The 20,556-nt window shown below is 39.7% G+C and overlaps 1 protein-coding gene and 1 long non-coding RNA gene across 6 annotated transcripts in view; one reads left to right on the plus strand and one right to left on the minus strand.

The window, feature by feature from the left end:
- LOC138043176 (galanin receptor type 1-like) overlaps positions 1–20,556 on the minus strand; it is a 43,696-nt gene that overhangs the window by 19,406 nt on the left and 3,734 nt on the right. The window contains exon 1 of one of the 5 annotated variants that reach the window (XM_068889321.1): positions 19,344–19,543. The exons of the other annotated variants lie outside the window; for them this stretch is intronic. The gene's annotated coding sequence lies outside the window, so the exon portion shown is untranslated. Of the gene's footprint in view, positions 1–19,343; positions 19,544–20,556 lie in introns of those variants that run through there. 5 annotated transcript variants of the gene reach the window in all.
- On the plus strand, positions 2,101–7,573 carry LOC138043175 (uncharacterized). Its single transcript, XR_011131195.1, has 2 exons — positions 2,101–3,610; positions 3,972–7,573. It is a non-coding gene; the product is annotated as an uncharacterized lncRNA (long non-coding RNA).

Here is a 20,556-nt window from a genome sequence, read left to right on the forward strand (position 1 = left end):
TGTTGTTTGTCTGTTGTGGATGTCGTCGATAGGTAGTTTGTAGGGTGTGGGAAGTCTTTTTTCTCAGTTAATAAAACAGCTTCCCGGTACGACCCGCGTTCAAGCGTCCTGACAGTAGAAGCATCTGCTCCTTGTCTGTCCTTTGTTTCGTCTTTGTGTTTAACGTTCGTCAGTGGTCAATTCGTATAAAAGTAGATGGGTCTGCGAGCGACACGGACTGAACCCAGACGAGCAACGAGAAATGGCGATATCAGCAATAACATGACTTCCACTCAGGTTGTCGAAATGTTAGTCAATATCATCCGAGACAGGCCTTGTTAGGACCACAATTACCTGGACGATCGTACTAACATTTACAAATATTTGTTGCTAGTCTCATGAAGGGTCCATCTCAACCAGTCACGGTTCGCTTATATCGAAATTGCAGTCCGGCCTGTTCTGAAGAGGAAGACAAAAGAGTCCTACTTATAGTGGGGAGCTTAAGTGCAGAATACCCGGCCATGCATTTGGATATGAATGGCATGTATTGTTTTATGCCTAGTCGTTCTTCAAATGATGCGGCTACAAGAACACAATAGTGGCCGGCTATTTTGCAGTTACCCGGCAGTTACCAGTGCGGATTTTTACAACATCGCGAACAGCAACATTGTCTTGTTGTGGCATTTCCTGTTCGATTATTCAGCAATGAGTTGGCCGCATATGTTTACTGGTCTTCCTTGCTCTTTTTTTCATTGATGTCGTCGCAGTCGAATTCTCGGCGACCTTGAGCTTCTGCTTAATATAAAACTTTACCTACATCGTTGGCGGCGATACGATTGAACTCCCAATTTTGTGAATACCTGATCGATTGAACCACATTCAGTGTTAACGCACAACTCTCGCAGATGAAAACAACAACAACTACCTGCAATCAGTGGTCATTGGTTGATAAAGACCCTTTAAAAAGACATTAAATCAGTATTTCCTTTGACTAATTTAGTAATTCAGCTACTTTATTTACTTAATTTAGTCAAGTTCCAATATTAATATTACAATTGTAAAAAAAGAAATCAATGAATTTGGGATTAGCTTAAAGAGGCACAATACAAGATTACTTAAAGTAAGCCACTAATAGATAGATAGATAGATAGATAGATAGATAGATAGATAGTCTCAAATAACCGATTCTAAAAGTCTATGTATGAAATACATACTAAGTACAATTTAAAAACTGTTCGACATTTTTCGTAAATAATATTAAAGAGCAATGCGTTCTACATGCTGCAAACCCGAACAAAAAAAACTTGACTATTAATAGTTGACACTACAGCTGTCCCCTCTGTTAAGTATAGTTGTACGCAAAATTCAATGTGTCCAGGGCCCAACTGGTTGAGGAATGGCCGTTTACAAACGAAGCAGCTTTAACATAACGCAATTGGTATTAGCGGGGAGAAAACAAATCACTTTATCAGTACTGAATATGAAGAGGGTTTGAAGATGGCGGACACGGTGGTGTAAAAGGCGAAACAGAAACTAAAGGAAAAGCAAGGTCAATTTTTACAGCAATGCGGCCACAGTCTTTTGAAAATGAAACATACTGCAAGGGATGAGGCTTGGTGTTCGTAGTTTTGAATAAAATAATGAATAACCACTGATGTTGCGCGGTTTCAATGTCAATGCGTCAGTTAGATGTCCTTGATCTGGATTATGTAATAGCAGATATAGGATTAAATGACCAAATGAATAGTAAGAAACAGGAATTGTTAAAATCTGACGTTAAATCTGATGTTTGGAGTATTTGCAATCCCCAACAATGCATGTTTATGAGTTTTCTATGCTGTTATAATTTACTCAAAAATCTAGCAAAAACATGACAATAACTTGAGGCCTTTTTCTTCAATCCTCAGTCGTGTTCAAGGTTGGATTTTTCTAAAGTACAACCTCTTCAGGACAGAATACTTTTGCGAGCCTCCAATATTAATTTTTGGAACCACGCCGATTGAATGCCTTGTAATTACATTAAGAATCACGTACGTTTATCTTCGGACTTGTTGGTTGTGGACTTATTCCTCACTGAACAGTGATTTGTGTCTAACAAATCGTTTCCCGAAAAACTCCGTGTGTGCCTGCGCAATATTCGTCAATTGACAAATAATTTCTCAAATGAAATCGTCCGATTGTGACTCTTAATCTAACTAAAGGATTTTCGTTGTCATAATTCCATGTTAAAGTACACTAAATGAAAAATCCACCCAAATTTCTTTACCCAATACATCACTAAATATCATTTGCCAATACTACCCTTCGATATAAGTCACCCTACATATAACGATATTTTACATCACTACTGGCACCACAGTGTACTCACCATGACGACACATCGCTAGCAGTCATTCCATATTACTATCCGTTGGTATACATTACACGCCATTATTATGGGTGGCGAATGGTACCTCCAAATCCTTTGCACTCACAAACTTTTCATCCGATCTCGAAATCTCGACAGTCTTTGCAAAGAGTCTCGAAGTCTCGTTTATATTGCATTTATTTCGGTGAGAAGTCTTGAATGTTTTGTTCTCGGTCTCGGCGTCTCAGCGAGTCTCGGATTTTACCATTCGTCAACCATATTATTCCACGTTACTAGCCGTTACTACACGTTTTTAGCCGTCACTTCACTGCACTAACCATCGCTTATCGTCACTAGACGTTAACCCGTATCTCTAGCCGTTATTGCACGTTACAAGCCGTTACTACTCGTCTTTTGACGTCACCACGCATCACTAGCAATTATTCCACGTTACTAGCCGTTACTATACATTGTTAGCCGCCACTACACAGCACTAGCCAATACTACTCGTTACCAAACGTTACTCCACATTACTAGCCATTATTCCACGTTACTAGCGGTTACTACCCGTCACAAGACGTTACTACGCATCATGACGAGACGCAAGTGGGTCTGAACTGGAAGTACCCGATTTCTGAATCCAATTAAGTTGTGGTTTACTCAGTAATGACTCTTCTGTCAACAAAGAGGGGTAATAGGATTAACATGTCAGTTATCTAATTTAGCCTTAACGAATAACATGCGTTTCTGTCATTTGAGAATAAGCCATTTTGTTCGTTTCAATCACATGAGCACGGCACGACCACGTTGATCATTGTGATTTCTTGCGCGGGCTAAGACATCGCGGAAGATTATCCACGATTTTCTCGGGTACAGAGCCCGTAGTTCTTAGATCCAAGGAAAAAGTGGTATGTGTTAAGCAACATAGGTTATGGAGACCGTCTGAGCTGCTGGTGCGCTTTCCAGAGGAATTTGCTCGGTAGATGGAGCTCCGTTTGAAGGAACAGCTTCTACAGAAGTTAAAATCATCACTTCATCGTTTGGATTAATTGTTTTATTCCTTCGTCATACACCGGATTCACCACTGTATCAAGATGAGCTATTTGAACGGCTAAGAGAATTTTTAAACAGTCTTGACCTTAGCCTTTGCAGAGATCAAGTTATCGGTGCTTGCTGGCTGACTCCACCGAATTGCCGTTTGAAAATGCCATTGTCATCTCACATCAAATGGACAACGATACTGGCTGCGTCTTACTAACCCCGCCGGACAGCTGTTCAAGTAAGGTAAGTTGCAATCGAGCCATTTGTGGTCTCGTAAAACTGGGGCAAAATGAAAGGAAAATTCTAAAAGAAGTGTCTTATGTTTATTTTTCGCTTAAAATGTTTGTTCGCGATAGATTTTCATGATCCAGAAGCTTATTTCACATTAGGAGCCCTGTAAACGTTCTTTTCAAGTCTTGCGAACATTGTTATTTTGATGAAAGCAACAGACTTTCGTATTTTATTTCCTAAGCTTATTGTTAATTGACGATTCAATACCTACTTAATGTTCTACATCTCCGAACATGAAGGATTGCCAAAGTAAAGATATCAACACCCCTGGAAAAAACATAGTTAAGACTTGCTTATTGCCTTTTTTTTCTAGATCAACTGGAATTCGTGATGATGTGGAGTTTTTACTCGAAGAAGAACTGAGCAGTATCCAGCTTTATGAATTGCACATGGTTTATGCGAAATACTACTTCTGGGTTATATTGGGCTTTTGCCTTATAAATTGACTCTCTTAAAGATGTAAATAATGCATTAAGAAGTTATGGCCCTAAATCCTTCAAGCGTGATAGGCTCACAGAACAAACAGAAATTGGAAAACACAATGTCGATGTCATGTGTGCGAAAGTAAAATTGAAGCTTTCTTTCTAAATACTTATTGCTATGTGGCTCTCCAGAATGTAATTATTCATAGATGTGTGGCTTTCCAGGATTTAATTCATTATCAATGACATTTTGGAACACATTACGTGTAGCTTGAGCCTAAGGCTTGTGACTTTCTTTCGACAATAATATAAACGTCTGTCAAATTTCCATCATTTGAGGCTTTAGTATATCTAGTAGGAAGTAAATACATGTAGAATGTAGTCTGTCAATATTTTACTACAAAGGTATCAATATTATTCTTGCGTTAAGGTCACACAAAACGTGGCATTCTGGCCAATCTTGATGAAATTGGGGAATATTCTCTTCCAATATTTTAAATCTCTTCTGCATAACTTAACTGATCAGTTTTCAGCTAGAACTGGTGATGTTAAGAGTAGGATCCATATAGACCATCATAGTGTGCAACTGTTGCTTTTAAAAAATCCTTTCCTATTGTCAAAGCTTGGTTATACTAATGAAGGTGACAGTGGCATCCAGATGTATCGTTGGAGTGTGCAACTGTTGACTTTTAAAATTCTTGTCCGATTGTAAAAGCTTGGTTACTAATGAGGTTGATAGTGGTATCCAGATGTATCGTCGGAGTGTGCAACTATTGACTTTTAACATTCTTGTCTTATTGTAAGAACTTGGTTACTAATGAGGTTGATAGTGGCATCCAGATGTATCGTCGGAGTGTGCAACTATTGACTTTTAACATTCTTGTCTTATTGTAAAAACTTGGTTACTAATGAGGTTGATAGTGGCATCCAGATGCATCGTCGGAGTGTGCAACTATTGACTTTTAACATTCTTGTGTTAATTTAAGAGCTTGGTTACTAATGAGGTTGATAGTGGCATCCAGATGTATCGTCGGAGTGTGCAACTATTGACTTTAACATTCTTGTCTTATTGTAAGAACTTGGTTACTAATGAGGTTGATAGTGGCATCCAGATGTATCGTCGGAGTGTGCAACTATTGACTTTTAACATTCTTGTCTTATTGTAAGAACTTGGTTACTAATGAGGTTGATAGTGGCATCCAGATGTATCGTCGGAGTGTGCAACTATTGACTTTAACATTCTTGTCCGATTGTAAAAGCTTGGTTACTAATGAGGTTGATAGTGGTATCCAGATGTATCGTCGGAGTGTGCAACTATTGACTTTTAACATTCTTGTCTTATTGTAAGAACTTGGTTACTAATGAGGTTGATAGTGGCATCCAGATGTATCGTCGGAGTGTGCAACTATTGACTTTTAACATTCTTGTCTTATTGTAAGAACTTGGTTACTAATGAGGTTGATAGTGGCATCCAGATGTATCGTCGGAGTGTGCAACTATTGACTTTAACATTCTTGTCCGATTGTAAAAGCTTGGTTACTAATGAGGTTGATAGTGGTATCCAGATGTATCGTCGGAGTGTGCAACTATTGACTTTTAACATTCTTGTCTTATTGTGAGAACTTGGTTACTAATGAGGTTGATAGTGGCATCCAGATGTATCGTCGGAGTGTGCAACTATTGACTTTAACATTCTTGTCCGATTGTAAAAGCTTGGTTACTAATGAGGTTCATAGTGGCATCCAGATGTATCGTCGGAGTGTGCAACTATTGACTTTTAACATTCTTGTCTTATTGTAAGAACTTGGTTACTAATGAGGTTGATAGTGGCATCCAGATGTATCGTCGGAGTGTGATACTGTTGACTTTAAACAGCCCTATCCTGATGTAACAGCTTGGTTACTAATGATGATGTCTGAAATATTGGTTAAAGTTACTAATATTCATTAAGGCGTTTTGCCCACGTGTACTGCATCAAATCGAGAATAGCTTTTGGTAGCACTAATTTTGAATTGGAGTTATCTGTTTGTTTTTGTGAGCAATTTACGACATTTCTATAAGTAAATCATGTTAATCTGAGTAAAAACTAGGTGTGTTTTTAGGCAGTGATAAAATACAACCACACCTGCCCGGATATGTTTTTCTAGGAAGAATATACTGAGTACATATTAGTGGATGATGATTATTGTCTCCTGATTATTACTTTCTTATTTCTTTTATACTGGCAATTTTAATTATTCATGACTGAGTTAAGGAGAATCAAACTGGGTTAAAATGATTTTAACCTAAATTTCATTTTGAACTATGACAATGATGAGTTGAATCGAATGCAAACTGATGAGCAATTAGCAGACAAGCAATACAATTTTTGTCAATGAAAACGAAATGGGGTGTCCCAAAAAAGAAGACCCGAAGACCCCGAAAACTCGAAAAAGTAACCCAAAACCCACAGTTTTGGCTAACCGTAGGCCTAAAGTTATTTTTTTGAGTTACCTCAAGCGAAGTTCAAGTCCTTCGTTCCCTACAACTTGTTTCAAAGTGAAAGCTGGGCGATCCGCCATATTTAGATGAGTAACCACTCTCCACATGTGGCCGGACATCTTCATTTCCCGTCGGATGTACATGGCCCTGTTACACTCTGAAAACCAACTTTAGGCCTAGGGTTGAAGGTTTTGAGTTACTTTTTTCGAGTTTTCGGGGTCTTAGGTTCTTCGTTTTCGAGACACCCAACAAAATGCCCTTTTTATAATGTACTTTTTGAAGCAGTGTTACGAAATAGCAAGAAATTAAAAAAGGACAACAAGTACCAGTAATCTTGCTATCTGATTGACTAATTGAGAGTCTTGACAACGCTGTTTGCGTCATTTTGGGAAATAAACCAATCATATTGCTAGCAAGTTTTTGACAACGCTTCGCTCTTTCTTTTTCTGATCTTGGGCACGCTCTGAAATAAACATTTACTTTGAGGTTGAATGAATAAACTCGAATCCAAACTCGAACATGCCTTCCTCCCTGAATATTGTGGTAAAAAAGAAATAGAATGTAGGTCAGAAGTTTCTGTACTCTTATAGACAACGATATTCGCCATCACAGGTCAACATTGTGACCACTGTGATTAATATCGTTGTCGATAGGAGTACAGAGAACGCTGAACCACAACATTCGATTTATTATGTTACCGAGCAAAATTAAAGACGAAGACGTGGTTTAGCTGCATATAATTTGGCTAGTGTTTAAATTAATTTACGCGTTGGTGTAGCTCCTTGAGTTAACATCACAAGCGAGATCTTTATGCGTATTGTACTTTCTAATGTCATTTACGTTCTGCAAGTTTTTAATACGTGGCATTTCAGGACTCACTAAGTAATTAAAAATGAAAGCGTGGTTTAGCTGCGTCGAAATAAATATTTGACGGGAAAAGTAATGATTGTATGCACCGGCGTATAAAAACTACAAAGGTAACGAAGAGCATTAATAAAATGTTGCTTCTCGATTTGTTTTTAAATTATCTCCTTGTCAAGTCGCGATCCACAGTTGAGAATTTCACTCAAGTCAAATCAGGACGTTCGTCTGCTGGCACGCATGTTGAGAGTGTTTTAGAGTGAAGTTGTCTTAGATTTCTTTTGGAAGAATCAAGAGAGAGACCCTTCAAAGTTCCCCTCAGTCTGGCACCCGAGTTAAACAAAGGCGAAAGGCAAAGAACAAAAAGTGACATTTTTCCCTTGGGATACACGCTTACGCTTGTATGTGTAAGTGTATTAGTATTCGCATAATTTTTATTATCTCGCAGCTTTTCTCGACTGTCAACCCTTTGTCGATGCTATGTAAATTCCTTTCTTTGGACAAAATATAAAACCCGAAAACCAACAACCAGATGAGTCTCTAATATAAAGATCCTGAGTCACGTTTGAACGTTGGTACGAACGACACTTTCAATTAACATGTAATAGCTCTGTTGTCTTCCATCGTTAAAGTTCTAATTTTCATGTGTCTGCCGAGTGAAATAAACGTCAACCAATTTCGTTAACAAGACATTTGCTGACAGCTTGAAGGCAGACTTTAACGCCTTGGGCTTTCAAAGTGTTACATTCACCACTGTACCGAATTTCAAGTATGAAAGGAATGCGGGGATAAAAACCCCGCATTCCATCAGGATACTTCCAGATAGACCCCGCTGCGTCTCGTCATGCTAGCCGATATTCCACGTTATTTGCCATCACTAATCGTCACTAGACGTTACTTCGCATCACTAGCCGTTACTCCACCTTACTACACGTTACTAGCCGTTACTACACGTTCTTAGCCGTCACTACACGTTCTTAGCCCTCACTACACAGCACTAGCCATTACTAATCGTCACCAAACGTTACTCGACCATTATTCCACGTCACTAGACGTAACTACATATCACTAGCCGTTATTACACGTTACTAGACGTCACTACACAGCACTGGACGCTTCTCTTCATCACTTGACGTTACTAAACATCGACAGCCGTTATTCCCCGTTATTTGCCATCGCTAATCGTCACTAGACGTTACTACACAACACTAGCCGTTTTTTCACGTTACTAGCCGTTACTAACTATCACTACACATGTACACCACTAGCCAACACAAATCGTCACTAAACGTTGCTGCACATCACTAGCCATTATTCCACGTTACTAGCCGTTACCAGTCGTCCCTAGACGTTACTACACATCACTAGCCGTTATTCCACATTATCAGTTGCCATCACCAATCGTCACTACACGTTACTACACATCACTAACCGTTATTCCACGTTACTAGCCGTTACTACTCGACATTAGACGTTACTATACATCACTAATCGTCACTAGACAAATCACTAACCCTTATTCCACGTTATTAGCCGTCACTACTCGTTACTCGGACAAAGAAACTTGCTTACTACAGTGTAATAGCGGTTGGTACTGAAAATATTTCTGTATCGCTTACTCTGAAAGAGCTAGACTATGCGCTGCCTTTGCTAATAAAACAAGCTCAGCGTCAAGCATTAGCAAAATAAATTGATTTTCTAAAGAAAGGAAAAGAGCTTTCCTCCAAGAGCAAGATTCTCAGCCTGAATCCATTTCTTAATGAAGATCAGATTCTGCGCATTGGAGGACGCCCGAATCTAGCAATTTTGCCATATCCCAGTGAGCATCCCATTTCGGTACCGAAGAAGCACGTGTTGACAGACCTTTTAATAGACTATGAGCACAAGAGAAACTTGCATGCTGGTACACAATTGCTTACGTCAACCATCCAACGGCGCTACTGGATAATAGGGGCCCCTCAGGTCATGCATAAGAAGAAGATACGTTTACAATTGTGTAAGTTGCCGACGAGAAAACCGAGGGTCAATTGATGGCACCATTACCTCACGACAGAGTAGCTCCCAGCAGAGCCTTTTCGTTTACGGGTATAGACTACGCTGCATCTGTATTGCTCAAGTCAGAATTTGGAAGAGGAACCAGAACCAAGAAGGCTTGGATAGCTTTGTTCATATGTCTTTCGGTGAAAGCTCCTCACATTGAATAGCCCTTATTCACTACAGCCGCCATGTTGGTTTTCAAATTGTCATGCTAATTAGCCATGTGTTATGCTGGGGGCAAACATTGGAATAAAGGCAAATTGCGGAAAATCGGCTCGCCGAAATATTGAATTAACATTCCTAAAAGTACATTTTAGAATTCAGAATTAAGTACCTTTCATAATAATTTTATATCTTCATTCTGACTTCGTTATCTGCTCATTTTTCACTAAAAAAACATCGAAGTAACTTGTGTAAGCATTCTATTTTACTACTTAGGTGATAAACATTCCATGAACGTGAAACAAATCATCTGTATGGCTAAGATGTTCATTATAACCTCTCGAACTTGTGTTGTTTGCCCCCTCAGAAGTGTGTAGCAAATTTGCATGATAAAGGCAAGTCCAACATGACGGCTACCGTGAATAAGGTCTATTGGTCACCGCCTTATCTACTGATACCGTTCTGGCAACCTTTAGGAGATTTGTGTCCAGACGAGGAAATTCTTAAGCTGTGTACAGTGACAACGGCACGAACTTTGTAGGAGCCGGAGCTAACAAAGAGCTACAGCAGTTATGAGTTACGTTCTGGGAAGCGCAACGAGCAAATGAGATCTTATGCTCAGCAAGACTTGAACATCGAACGACATTTCATGCCCCAGAAAGGAAGCCACTTTGGTGGATTGTGGGAAGCTTCTGTGAAAAGGATCAAGTACTATCTGCATAGAGTTTTTGGCAACGTACACTTGACCTATGAAGAAATGCCCACAGTTCTTTGTCAGAGCGAGGCATACCTCAATTCTAGACCGCTCACACCGTTGTCAAGATGGCAACATTTACAACAGCGTCATCAGCATTTCTGGAAGAGATGGTCTTCAGCTACAACAAGCTACTACTCGAACATCGAGCATTTCAATTCATGTAACAAAACCCCGTGGACACCGTCCTGGAAATATCTATCGAAGGACAATTTACGAGAACATGACAAATTGCACTGATGTGTTGTCCATGACTGGTTATGCAAATCCTAACCAGTCTATTGGCCGATCCCCTGAGACCATTCGCTCTGCTGGTGAACAAAGCATTGCGGTTCATACATCACACAACAGCGTTAGAATAACGAATTTGTTAGCTAGATGTGGATGCGCTGATGTAAGACCCGCTAGAGCCAATTTGAAATTAATTCCGCGATCCCATCGGCGCACTAAACAGGGAAACGACCTACCTTAGTTTCTATTTGGCTAATGCACGCTCCTTGGACAATAAGTTTGAAGAACTGACTGCCCAGTCACTAACAGTTCCTGCGGATATTGCAGTCATTACTGAGTCATGGATCCACGATCGAATTGATGTCAGCGTTCTAAGCATCCCGGGCTATGTTATACAACGGAAAGACCGTTCAACTCGCGGGGGACGTGTTTGCACTTACGTCTCGTCTAGCATCCTTTTCAAGAGGAGGTCTGATCTTGAATCATCAGACCATAACGTCATGTGGCTGTGGCTCCGCCCTCCGCGCTTGCCTCGCCCTCTTACGGGCATCATCTGCAGAGCTATGTACTTCCCGAAAGCGTCTTCTGATGCACAACGGGACCCGGCTAGTTACATAATTGAGTGCTTAGACTCTGTTAGGTCTACTCATCCGGATTGCGGTGTGGCATTACTCGGGGACTTTAACACGCTGGACATTACGAACATTCTAGCAAATCACACAACTTGTTCGTGAACCCACGAGGGGTTAGAGCATCCTTGATTTAGTGATTTCAAATCTAGCGTCTTATTACAATAAGCCTAGGGTCAGCGCGCACTTAGGGTCGTCCGACCATAACTTAGTATATTGGGAACCTAATCCCGATTACAGAGTCGGTAGTATAGCCCTTAAGAAAATAATTGTGCAGATGCGTCGTTTTCTCGATCGGCACTTAATGCGTTCGTGAGGTCGGTTATTGCACATAGCTGGTTCGAGCATGCGCACCCATGTGACTCTTCATCAGTCGATCATCTAACTTCATCGTTTACTGATGACCTCTCCAATGCTATCAACATCTACTTCCTGACAAAAAGTGTGAGGCTTCACCCTACCGACAAACCCTGGATGTCTGTTGAGATTAAATCTCTCATACTCGAACGACAACGTGCTTACCATTCTGGGCCTACCGAGAAATGGTGACGCCTTAGACACAAAGTTCGGTAAGTCATCTGCAAACGAATAAAGGAGTCCTATACGCCCAAGGTGGAAAAAGCTAAAGAGTACTACTGGTGGGGCTTTGTGAACGGAAGCCCACTACCGCTGCTGAATTGTGATATCCAGACGTGAACGGCAACATTATATCTGGTAAGACCTTCGCCACTCGTCTAAACAACTTTTTCATATCAGTAACTTCGGACCTTCAACCTTTTGACACCTCAAAGCCCCCAGCCTTTTTACCATCGCTTGAACAACCACCCACCATATCTACTACAGCTGATCGGTCTGGGTACTTTAAAGAACCGGGTCCCGATGGAGTCCCAACCCGTCTCCTAAAGGAGTTTGCAGTGAACTGGCTGAGCCGGTTACTAGCATTTTTAACCGCTCACTGTCATCAGGTATATTCCCGATACAATGGGAGGACGCTAACATCACTACTGTCCCCAATGCCATGCCCATAACTGGGGACGGGGATTTAAGACCTATCGGCCTGACGCCGGTGCTTTCTAAAGTGCTAGAGGATTTCGTTGTTGAGTGGCTGTTAGAAGATGTGAGACATCTCATCGACCCCCAGCAATTTGGCAGTCTCAAGGGAACCTCTATAACCTATTGTCTTTTGGACATGGTACACAACTGGCTCTCTTTCATTGACCACCCTGGTAAGTTCCTGAGAGTGTGCTTCCTAGATTTCAGCAAGGCGTTGATCACATTGACCATACCACTTTGGTCTTTAAGCTCATCCATCTTGGAGTACGTGGTTCTCTGATAAGATGGATTTGCAGCTTTCTTAGTGGTCGACGCGAAGCCGTAAATCTCCCGCGTTATCTTGTAGACCAGATTGAAAGAATACAGGAGAGGACTATGCGTATCCTATTCCCCGGCAAAAAATATCAACAGGCCCTCGCACAGGCTAACGTGACAAGTCTTGAAACTAGGTATGACCATCTCCGCCAGAGGGTTTGGCAAAACATCAGCGCCAACTCGGACTGCCAGCTGCACCGTCTCCTCCCCACTACGAGTGCTCGGTGCCACTCGCATCATTTAAGGAACAGCAATATTTCTAGCCGCTTTAAATTTAGGACAAACCGGTTCGGTAAGAATTTTTTTCCGGCTACGGCCTAAACGTTTTAGTTAATTTAAGAAATTTTTAATTATGAATTGTAATATAGTTTTTAAAATATACAATGTAATCCCAGTCCCTGTCAAAAAGCATGATATTTTTATATTTTTCAATTATTTATATACCACATTATATTTCATCTTTTAGGTGCCAACATGTGTATTTAATAAACCATTATTATTATTATTATTATTATTATTATTATTATTATTATTATTATTATTATTATTATTATTATTATTACTATTATTATTATTATTATTGTTATTATTATTATAGAGACCCGAATGATTGACAAAGAAACGCAACCTGAAGTTTGGCGATCTGGTTATTTTGAAGGGCGAGAATACTCCCCCAGCAAGATGGCTTATGGGCCGCGTAACACAGTTGCACGTTGGTACCGATGGGAACTGCAGGGTAGTTACAATCCGCATCGTTACTGGCTTATTGAAACGGCCAATTGTTAAGTTAGTTTTGCTGTTAAGCGATGAAGATCAAGGATGAGCTTGAAATGAACGGCGTAATTAATGTTTCTATTTTGAAACTTCTGAAGTGTCTCAAGGTGGGGGCTATGTTAGGTCGTGCTCATGCCCCAGCAAACGTGAGTGTTGCGCTTCTATGTTAGATCGTGCTTACACCTCAGTGTATGTGAATATCCCATATGTATGTTTGCACGTATATTTTAAAATTCAAATTTAGAGGATAAAAGTGGGAGAGGGGAAACTTGTTTCTTTTGAAGCGAACGGACCTGCCTCGAATCGAATTGAAACTACGGAATAAAGGTATTTTAAGCAAGAAATGACTTGATTGTCGTTAACCTCACATCACTAGACGTTACATCACATCACCAACCATTATTACAGGTTATCAGCCGTTACTGCACAACAATAACCATCACTATACATCAGTAGCCGTTATTCCACGTTAGTAGCCGTCACGGCTCGTCACTAGCCGTTACCATACATCACTTGCTGATATTTAACAACTATTATTACATACGTGAAGGTGGCTAGTATATACTGAAATGGCACAAAAAGATGACTTAACTCATTTATTCCAGCAACGATTGCAATATTTTCGAGGGAGCGTGAAAATCGCGAGTTGCTCGGAGGATATTCGTAGTTTGAGTAGCCAATCAGAGTGCGCGTTCAACGCTATCCACTGTTTTAGTATACACTGATTCACGTTACCAACCGTTATTACTCGACACTAGCCGTTAAAAGTAACTCCACCCTAACTGCGCATAATTTCTTGCGTCAGCAGCACGAGCACGATCGCCGGTACGTGTTCAAAACACTGCAAGTTTTCCCAGAACTGACCCCTTAGAAATAAATAAATGACGATTTTCTTACCAATGTGCGTACACATTTCAAAACAACTGAAACATTTCAGTACACTCATTTCAAAAGTGTTCCCCAGCTGAGCAGGCGTTAAAAGAGGTTTCGTCAAAGGAGAAGCTCTCAGAGTTCTTAGAAGAAATTCTTCAAAAACTAATGTTGAAGAAAACATTTATCAATTTTACGACGCGCCTTATCTTGAGAGGCTACCCATAACAAATGGTAGAACAAACGCTCTCAGAAGTTAACTATGAAGACAGAAAAGAAAGCCTAAAAAAAAAGTGAGAACGCACAAGAAAATTCTGCCCTTTGTCTCTCAATTTCAACCGTTCATTACCAAACTTAAAGAGCATACTTATGGACAAATGGCATTTAATACAAAACCAGCCATTTTTATGAGAGATATTCAAGGAACTCCCTTGACGTCTTATAGAAAATCGCTTCAAGACATGCTTGTTAAAGCAGGCTAAAAGATACAAATGCCACACTGCAGGAGTTGCACAGGTCTGTCTTCCCATTTTATAGATGCTGAGGGGGAGGAAACAATCGCTTTGAGAACTACACAGCGATTTTACTCTCTTGAATGCTCGGTGAGGCCAATTTCCCGAACTCCACAGTTAATATTTTAGCCTAGCTACGGGCTTGCATATAATGATGATTCCCAATGGTGCATCAATAGTGCAATACGTTTCCAAACTTTTTCTTTAACCTTTGAAATGAGAGAACTCGGGGAAAGAAACTCGGACCAACGAAACCCGGCTTCACATACCATATCAAATGTCTGTAACTTGAGTTGAATGTCGACCGCTTGGTGCGCTCGTTCGATTTCAGACCAAATTGCACTCCACTCAGTTCAATTACCATTATTTATCATTCACCGATATTCACCGAGCCTGAGGTGAATAATTGATTTAGTATAATTACATGGGTGCATGATTATTTGAAAAATATGCATTTTCTTTAAAACGATTAATTTCTTCGTCTGTCACCTCGACAAAGTGGCTTGCGGCCATTTTGAAAAAAACTGCTTAAGTGATAATAATCACCTCAACGCAACCAATCAGCGCAGATAATTTTCAATAATCACCTATGTAAATTGACAAGAAGTAGCGGCTAGTAACGTGGAATAATGGCTGGTGATGTATAGTAACGTTAAGTGACGAGTAGTTACGGGTAGGAACGTGGAATAACATGTAGTGATGTGTAGGAACGTATATTGACGAGTAGTATGTCTAGTAACGTTGAGTGACAATTAGTAATATGACGTGACTAGTATTGATGAGTAGTGTTGGCAAATGATATTTAGTGATGTATTGGGTAAGGATTTTTACGTGAATTTTTCATTTAGTGTACTTGAACATGGAATTATAACCCTCCAACGCTCGATTGCACGGCATGTGAAGTGCATGTGAGACACCGTGACATATTGCAAGAGTACCAGGGAGTTATCTTAGCGCTATATATCGCACTAAGTATTTCACAATATATTCCGTTTTGTTCTTGTTGAACAATTTGGGCGAACTATAATCGATTACTTTGATCCCTCTCAAAAAAATGAAGCTCAAACGACTAAAGAAGCACCATTCCAACACACCGTTGTCAAGGCGCTGTTACACTGTGAAATGTTTCGTACAACTTGTCTCGCAATGTTTTGGCAACATTGTGGCGGGACAAGTTCACTGCAAGTTGCACGAAACATTACACAGTGTAACATACACTGCAACAGCCAAAATCGTTGCGAGACAAGTTGCACGAAAAGTAGAACTTAATTCTGCTTTCAGCAACGGCTCTTGCAACTTGTCTCGCAACGATTTTGGCCGTTGCAGGGTATGTTACACTGTGAAATGTTTCGTGCAACATGTCCCGCCACAATGTCGTCGAAACATTTCACAGTGTAACAGCGCCTTTACTCATGATTTGCGGGCATTTTGTTGATCCTTTGCGAGCCGCCACTCATGAAACATCGTTTTTTTTTCGGTATTAAAGCTAACAACCCGTCTTTTGTTACTCTGTGCATACCGTAGAATTTCAAAAGTAACGGACCCCGTTACTTTCGTTTTAACAGGCTTAAGCGGCCGCTACTTTCGGATAGTTAAAACTAAACTTTTGTAATTCGGTAGCCGTCTCACGCAAAAATTACACGTAACTTGAGATCAAAAGTTCAATAAACTTAGTTGTTCAGATTAAATGCTAGTTACGCAACCAAGCAAAAACAAGCTGTAACAATTTTAATAACTTTCTACCCTAACAACGTCCAACGGAGACGGGTTCGACAAGTGTTTTTCGTTCGATTTTCGTATACATTAGATACTCGATCGCTGACTGAAATGACTTACTTCAGCAGTAAATGCGTTCGTAATATGTAAGGTAGTGTTAGTGAATTTTTCAGTAGGATTCAGTTAAGTTAAAAATGAAGGATCACAAAGGTTTCTGGCTTTGCTTAGTCCACTCAGGTTGTTCCCGCATCCGCATTGCACACGCATTACACTTATAAATATGTGTTATTGACCAAGCTTGTTCCGTCAAGATGGCTGGATATTGGCCAAGTCATTTATGAACCGAGACGAAGTCGAGGTCCATAAACATGCAAAAAAAGAACGAGGCCAATATCCAGCCATCTTGACGGAACAAGCTTGGTCAATAAAGGATTTATTATTTGGGATAAAACACACAAAAAAATTATCTTTGATCTTGCGGGACCAAGCTGGAAGTCCCGAGCGGGCAGTTTTGCCCCATCTTGCCCAATCATCATCTTGCCCGGGTGACCAATCACAGCGCGGGGTTTGGTTCATCTTGACCACTCACGGAGCTAGTCATATAATAAATACAGTTATTTGTTTTTAGTTCAGGGAAACTGAGACAATATTTGTTCGACTAAATGGGACTTGCCATGATCCATGATGATCCCAAGGTAACCATTTGTTATTATGATTCTGTCACGCACAGGGTCTGGCACTATGGAATGTAGCCGGCTTAAAGTCTTGGATGATGGTTGATCTTCACTGAGCGTGCAACTGAAGTTACACCTGTTTTTTTCACTGCAGCCCTGGCTTTTCTTTGCATGAGTGAATGGGACAATTCGAAAAACTTTCCAAATTTTATATCCGACTCTTGTCAGGTATCGTTTCGACTTTCTTTATGGCCTCTAAAAATTTTGCATAGCAGAGAAAATCAAGCAGCCGAATGAGTTGAAAATATATGCTTCTTTACTGCTGGTTAATATAGGTTCAAACAAAATCTCATATTTACATTTCTCCGCATTCTATCGCCATTCAGTCTTTCCTTGTGTATAACGTTTCGCAAGCTGTACCAATTAACAGGAATATTTAGAAGAAATAATCGAGTGCTGCAGTTAAATACAATAAAAGCCGGGTTATAAGAGAGGAACCTTGGCAACTGAATTAGACCTCTTTTCTTTCACTCAACATTCTTGCGTGTGGAAGCCGTTAAGACGCCAGAGTGTATGTGTTGTCGGTCACATTCGTTTTCGGTTTAAATTCATTTTTACCAAAGTTAATTGTGATCCTCATCTACCTAGTTTAAAGCAGCTATCAACCCCCCAAGAAGGATTGAAAACACCTCTACCTTCCCTCAAGCTCTGTCTTACGCTTCGCAACACATCTTCTTGATGTTTCGTATCATCTTAACGGTTTCTGTATGCATAAACTTATCCATTCAGTCCATAAACATTACTACAGCATAGTAAGGGAACAAAAAACTGTACTTTGCACCTACCGGTACTCGATCTTAGAACGTCCAGATGTATAGACTGTATAGTCCTGTGTCTTCACCATTACACTACAGCGACGAACATGCTCAAACTAGCACAGGTTTTCTATCATTTACTTTTGTATAATAAGTCAATTCGGATATCTTTGTATAATAACCAAAACTAATCCTAACCGGACCCAGATTTTTCTCTGGGCTTAATTCAGACTCAAACAAGAGTTTATCAATTCATCTGAGTGCATGAGGATTATCTTTTTAACCTATGTGAACACGGATTCAATCTGAGAAAGGTTTTACTTGAAACACATTCACATCGTAAGTTCTTCTACTTGACGATGTATGAATTCCCTTAAATAATGAACACGCCACGAAAATTGATGTCAGTATTATTTAAAAGCTATCAAAACAGTCATCTCGGATAGTTAAGAATCGCTCAAAATCGCTCTTATTTTTCTATTTTACTATGTTTTTAGCGACTTATCAAATCTTTTAGGATTTACTTACGCTAAATCCATTAGTGGCAGCAGCCAAGGAGTCTCCGTATTTGCAATGAATTTATGTTTTGTTCTAATTTGAATTTCTTAAAAAGAGAGCAGTAAAATCTGAAGGGAATAAAAAGAATGCCCATTTAATTGAATCAGAAATGGAAAAGTTAAGAAAGATTAAAAGAAAACTTGACAGCACCATGGCTGAAAGAATATTTTGTTTAGAACAATCTGTTGCAAGATAAAGTCGAAAAATTTAATTATCGAACTTTAAAGCATAATCCTGTTTTAACTGCTATTGCATATTCATCAAACGAGAAAAGCGTTTCGCGAAACATCCATCCTCGTCATTTACACATCGACTGACTTTGCGTCGACGAGGTGCGAAGATGGAGAGAAACAAAACCCAAGTATAATACCTGGGTCACACCTGTATCATTTGTCGTAACAAGAGCGCTTATTGGTTTAGTTCGACTATTTGATTTCGGCTTAATAATTATGATAAATGGTGCCACTATTCACGACTCATACCGTCCGCTTCATACGACAAAAGAAAATTCTCTAGAATTCAAAATTAAGTGCATTCTTTTCTAGATACAATCTCCAATAGGGACTACAAAAAATAAATTAAAGAATTGTTTTCACGAGTTTCATCTGTTTCAATGACAGATACGATACATTTCCGTTTTAATCAAGTAAAGCCATTTTTTGCCTGAAATATTATTAGATATTTCACAAGCTTCACCGACTAGTAGTAGTTATTTAAAACATAAAACAAAAATCTGGCGTACATGTCATTGATTTCCAAGGCACTGATCCTGGGGGAAAAGAACTACATTGTCTAAAAATTAGCAACAACCACCATCTTACCTCAGTAACAGAACTTATAACATCGTGCAACATTTGTTATCATATCATTACACTTGAACGACCGAACAACTGAATGTTATCGCCTCTGGGCTTTCATTATTAGAAAGGGGACATTGCATAGATCTGAATTTTCAGACTACCACGTCTTCGGTTGTTTCAATACCCGCTTAACAGTCATCTTTCTCAGGGTCATATTTTAAGACTTATCATTGTCTTGAACCTGAAGACTTCCGAAATAAGCTTACACGATTAAGTCACGTTTTACAATTGAAATATGATAATTAGTGCGGAAAGTAACTTATGCTTGTTTAGTGCAAGTTCAATATCAAACACATGACGCGTGGTTTGAGTTATCCGAGATGCGCGTGATTCGTTACGCGTAGTGCGTGGTAAATTACCTCACAGAATGTCCTCCGGGGGAATTTGCTTAAGATGGGCAGCGTCTAAACTCACTCAAGCATCGTACTTTTAACGTACTAAACTTTAGAAGCAAAGCTTTCCCTCGCCTATAGGTAGTTTAAGCCAATATAAAAAAAATGTCACAATTGCATTACCAATTTTAAAACTCATCAGATCCGAGTAAATACATCTTATTCTATGGTTTAACAAATAATACGCATGGACATTTTGCGAGTTGGTAGTATTTTTCCGAGCAATGAGCAAAATGTTCGCAAGTATTATATGTTAAACCATCGAATAAATACATCTTGTTTAACATATAATACGCGCGGATATTTTGCGAGTTTCGTAGTATTTTTCCCAGCCCAGCAAGGACGAAGAAAAATACGAGCAATGAGCAAAATGTCCACAAGTATTACATGTTAAACCATCGAATAAGAGATTTATTATTCCATTCCAAAAAAGGTATTATTTTGCTTCTATTTCCTTTTTTAAGAGTGTTTTGAAAAAAATGGATCATCTGTCCGTCAGGGCGCGTGCGAATAATGGAAAGGGCGCAAAAAGCCGGCCAAAGATCTTTATTTGATTGGATAAACAAAATGACGAGTGACAAGCGATGACAAGCTAAATTCTCAGGCTTTGCATTGTGTTGAAGCAATTTCTTTCATTGAAAAACTCCCGTTTCGTCCGTATTTACTCTGTTCTTAACCGGTCAAACCGGTACACTACAGTGTATTACCGTCTCGTATTTTGCGCGTAATAGTGGATAATAAGAGATATTATTATATCTCTCAGATAGTAAGCACGCTATGAT

This window comes from Montipora capricornis, chromosome 3 (genome assembly GCF_036669925.1).
Source record: "Montipora capricornis isolate CH-2021 chromosome 3, ASM3666992v2, whole genome shotgun sequence".
In the NCBI taxonomy this organism is placed as follows: domain Eukaryota; kingdom Metazoa; phylum Cnidaria; class Anthozoa; order Scleractinia; family Acroporidae; genus Montipora; species Montipora capricornis.